The sequence below is a fragment of the Suricata suricatta genome, chromosome 10 (assembly GCF_006229205.1).
Source record: "Suricata suricatta isolate VVHF042 chromosome 10, meerkat_22Aug2017_6uvM2_HiC, whole genome shotgun sequence".
In the NCBI taxonomy this organism is placed as follows: domain Eukaryota; kingdom Metazoa; phylum Chordata; class Mammalia; order Carnivora; family Herpestidae; genus Suricata; species Suricata suricatta.
Window position 1 is genome coordinate 1,206,961 of NC_043709.1, and position 4,886 is coordinate 1,211,846.

The 4,886-nt window shown below is 52.5% G+C and overlaps 1 long non-coding RNA gene across 1 annotated transcript in view; it reads left to right on the top strand.

Moving 5' to 3' along the window:
- LOC115303601 overlaps nucleotides 1–4,683 on the top strand; it is an 8,160-nt gene extending 3,477 nt beyond the window's left edge. The window contains exons 2-3 of the long non-coding RNA XR_003914144.1: nucleotides 2,532–2,591; nucleotides 4,599–4,683. This is a non-coding gene — a long non-coding RNA (uncharacterized LOC115303601). The remainder of the gene's footprint in view (nucleotides 1–2,531; nucleotides 2,592–4,598) is intronic.
- The last annotated feature ends 203 nt before the right edge of the window (nucleotides 4,684–4,886 follow it).

Consider the following 4,886-nt stretch of genomic DNA (forward strand, 5'->3'; position numbering starts at 1 on the left):
CCCCCCCCCCCACCAGACATCTCCTGCCCCCGATTCGGCCGGTCTCCTTGCCTCTCTTGGCCACACCAGGTGACGTGAAGTAGATGCCGGTGACAGTTTTCCACAGACACGCCATGCGGAGGGCTGTTTGTGTCCATCTGGCTCCGAGTCAGGTCAGGTATGCACAAGGCTTCAGAGCGTACCTTTTCAGGGAACCGGCAGACGGATCAAAGTGTGGCCGTGCTCTGGGGAGGAGTTTATGGAGCCCCAGGAGTTTTGGTTGTGAGGCTAACAGTTTATCATGCTTCCAAGAGGTTGGAGAGGGGAGGATGCGAAAACACTAGAAGGTCACAGTGCTCCTGTTTACTCAGGACCCAGCCGGTTTTCTTGGGTGATTACTCCTCAGCAGTAATGTGGACGTTATCCTCCATGTCCGTAGCAAGGTCAGGGTCACTGCTGGGATCACCGATCAATAGTGGCCCTCCTGGACGACAGAGGGACTGTGTACTCGTGCGCCACTCAGTTTAACAACAGGTGGAAGCTGATGTCTCAGAGGCGGAAGCGTCGTGCTGGCCGCCCGGGGAAAGCAGGCTCCTCCGAGACCGGGTGTCTGAGTCAGGTCTGCGGCCCTGAGCCGGCTGGGGAAGGAGAGGCTTCCCCCCGGAGGAAGGGGTCGGAGTGCCCGCCGCAAGCAGGCGTGCTGAGGACTTACTAAGACTGCGCCCCGTAGGTGCTTGCCGGGTCCTTCTGCGGAAGGAGAAAGCGCTCGCTGTCTTCCAGAGTCCCTGCTGGGGACAGCGTCCTGGCACGTGTGCCAGCGCAGAGCCCGAGCTCACACAGGTCCGAGGGGACTTGAGCGCCGCTGTCCCCCTCCGGCGAGCCCGCGAGGGCATGGCGGCCGGTGCCGCTCCAGCTGTGTGTGACCCGGGACCCACGGCCGCACTTCTGGATCTGTCCCAAGGGAGCAGGTGGGAAGTGGCTTTGAACCCATGACTTACAGAACAAAGGCTGGCGTGACGGGAGGGGGCGAGCAGAGGGCTGCAGCCCTCCCCCTCCCACCCGGCCGGCTCGCGGAGCTCCCGCCCGACCCCAGCAGCGGCCTGATCCCGGGCAGGCCAGAGAGCTCACGGCCACCGCCAGGATCCCCGATGCCCACGCCGGCCGACCGTGGCTGCATCATAAACTCAGCTGAGTTTCCCACCAGCTGTGTTTATTGAGGCAGATCAACACCTTCTCTCGCATTGGTATATATGTTTACAGCCACTCCCGGCGTCTTCTCCGTGCGCCGTTTACTTGGTGTGTGGTGTAGACGTGCCGCGTGCTTCTTCCTCCTGTCCGCGTCAGCAGGAGGGTCAGAACCGTCTGTCTTCATGGGACGCTTCCTGTTGTGCTGGTCAGGGTCTCGCTCACTCTGCAGCTTTCCGTCGAGATAGATTCGGAAGGCGCACAGGTCATGGGGGTCCCCGCGGAACAGAACCCCGGTCCGCTCGCTGACCCCCTGTGAGAGCAGGAAGGGCCGAGCTCCCCCGACCTCCACTTGTCATAACGTGTTGTGATTTTTATTGATACATTGATTGACATGAATTGTAAATAGAACTTTGCACCGATGTTCATAAAGAATGTTGGTAGTTTTGATAATTTTGCTGTCTTTATTCAATTTTGTTTCCAGCGTTATACTAATTACATTAAATCCAAAGGAGAGTTATTCTTAAAAAATACATTCCATGTTCTGGAATATTTTTTTTACATTTTTTCAAATGTTTATTTATTGGGGGAGAGAGAGAGAAGGAGCGTGAGTGGGGAAGGAGGAGAGAGAGAGGGAAACACAGAATCAGAAGCAGCTCCAGGCTCCGAGCTGTCTGCACAGAGCCTGACACGGGGCTTGAACTTGTGAACCAAGAGACCATGACCTGCGCCGAAGTCGGACGCGCAACCGACTGAGCCCCGCAGGTGCCCCTGGAATATTTTAAATAACACGGATTCACCTGTTTTTACGTTAGTAGGCTGGATGAAAATCAGTTTGAATTTCAGTTTACATGCATGCAGGCCACACGATTTTTTCCAACGGTGGATCTTTGATGAGTTTTCTAATACTTTTTAAGGGAATTAGCCCATACAAGTTTTCCACTTCTCCTGGGATACATTTAGTTACTCTTTCATTTTTTCTAAGAAATTATCTCTTCTCCATTTATAAATGCTTCCTTGGAGTTAGATGCATTATTACCTTATAATTATCTTAACTTTCCCTCTGTAATGCCTATGCCCATGTTTCTCCCTCACCCCTGCCTCTGTCTCTCTCCCCCATAATTAGCTTATGAAGGTTTAACTCCACAAAGAATCAGATTTGAATTAAGCAATTAAGCCATACTTTCTCCTTATTTCGTTTATTATGTCAATATTTTCACTTTCATGTTTGTGCGATTCATCTTTCCTATTTTATGGGTTCGTTTTGTTATTCTCCTAATGTTTCCAGCAGGGCACTGAATCCTTTATCTGTATTTTTCTTCAAAAGTAATGAACCTGTTTTAAGACAATGCATTTTCTCCTAATAGGGCTTTTCCTGCATCTAACTGGCTTTGGCATGAAATGTTCTCCTTTTCAAAGCTCTGCAGGTACTTTTTCATTTCTTTTTTGATTAACTCTCTGATCCAAGGATTATCTATAAGTAAATTTCTTATTTTCAAGCACTTCAGATATTTTTGGTGTTCTGTTCGTCATCATGACTAATTTTACTTCTTAATGATCAGATTACAGGGCCGGCAAATGTTCGCTTCCATTGTAATTGTTTCAAAAGGCCTTTATCTGCGGCTGAGCACATAGCCAAGTTTTGTAAACAGTTCCCACAAGTGGAGTCTCTGCGTTTCAGTGAAGGGCGCTGATGTGCGGACTGTGGAGTGCACTGTGATGGCTGTTAGGATGGTATAAATCTATTTGATCAAGTTTAGTGGTTATTCACTGCGATTTCTCTAGGTCTCTATTTGCTGGAGTTTCATCACATCCCAGGTCTGCACGATAATAAAGCAGATGCAGGGAAGCCTCGCTGCAGTATCGATTTTATCAAGTCCTCTCGAGTTTCTAGTAGCTCTTGCTGTAGGACTCACTCACATTTGTCATTGTGCTGAGTGACTGGAGGGAGTCCTCTGGTTCCCGCAGGAGCCCCCGGTGTCGGGAGCCCCGGGCAGCGGTGCGGATGGAGGACACGTGCCTGGTGGACCGTCCCCGCCACCCCTTCGATGCACAGCGTGAAAATCGTAACTTGTTCATAAAGTTTGCCTTTTGCTATTGTGTAGATCTCGCCCTCTATGTCACTTAGTATTTCTTGTTTTAGTATGCATTTTTAACAGCCTTACTGAGGTTTAATTGGGACAAGACTGCAGGGGTTCATGCGTGCGGGGTGGTGAGTGTGGACACGCACATTTCGGGGCCCGTCGCGGTGCAGGCAGCGGACTCAAGCCACACTCCCCAGAGCTTCCTCGTGGCTTCCTGCTTCTCCGCGGTAAGAACGTTCAACGAGGGACCTGGCACCTCCGCGAGTCCGAGTGTGCCGGGTCAGGCCATGAACTGTGGACGCTGCGGTCCAGCCGCTGTCCTGGGCTCGTTGATTCCCGAGGCCTCATGCCCGCTGCACAGCTCGCCCGCCGCCGCTGCCCGGACCCTGGCTCTAGCCTCTGCTCTGTGGTCTCAAACTCGTACGTAGGATCATGTAGCATTTTCCTCCTGTGACCGACTCGCTTGTTTGGGGAAATGTCCTCCGGGCTCGTTCCGGTTGCTTCTTGAAGACTGGGTACGCACGGCATAAATCCACCACGTTCTGTTTCTTCGTCTGCGGGTGGACCTTTTTGGCTGCTCCCGTGGCCTGGCTTTCGTGGATAATCCACAGCAAACGTGGGGGAGCAGATACGTCCTGGAGATCTACTTCAATACAGACCCAGAAGTGGGATCGCTGGGTTTAGGGTAGTTCCGTTCATAATTAAAAAAAAATTTATGTTTTTTATTTATTTTTGAGAGACAGAGAGAGACAGCGTGAGCAGGGGAGGGTCAGAGAGAGAGGGAGACACAGAATCTGAAGCAGGCTCCAGGCTCTGAGCTGTCAGCACAGAGCCCGATGTGAGGCCTGAACCCATGAACTGTGAGATCATGACCTGAGCCGAAGCTGGACGCTTAAATGACCGAGCCCCCCAGGCGCCCCTAATTCGTAATTTTTTGATGCTTCGATGGACGCTTACTGTTTGAACCTTAAACGGTGTTTCACCTTGAGAACGACGTGCACTAACGTCTGCGTGGTGGGTTTCTCCTCCCTCCTAACGGCCGCCGGTTTAAGCGGCAGGCGCTCACCGCTGTGTTTGGTGCTGACACTTGCTCGGCGTCCGGGCCTCTGTATTTCTTCCTTTCCCTCTGGCACTCTCTCGTGGTGTCGGTTTGCTCCGTTCCTCGTGGGTTCCCTACGGGCTGGATCTGCCGTCTCCACGGGGGACGACCCTCCACGCACGTTGGTGTGACGGCCGACACGCTGGCCCCGCCGCACGCGTGTGACGCACTTCGCTTGCTAACATTCACAGGTTTGATCTAACTATTGTTTACTCTCTTTCCCCCCCATTGGTTCCTTTTTCATTTGGAAGCTTCTCGGCAATTGTTCCCCTCGATGGACATCCTCTCTGGGGGGTTTTCTGTCGTTGGAAGACGTGACGCTGCTCGCTCCCCTCGGCCAGGTGACAGGCGCCGCACCTGTCTGCCCCTGCGCGCTTCCTCCACTAATGAGGCTTCCCGGCAGCCGCGCCTGCCCCGCCCCCTGCCCCGCCCCCACCTCCGCTATCGTGCTGAGATCCGGTAAAATCGTCTTATTTCTGCACCATTATTAGAATTTCCATTTCAGTTTGCGATTGTGTTTCTCCTTATTTAGCCTGCGG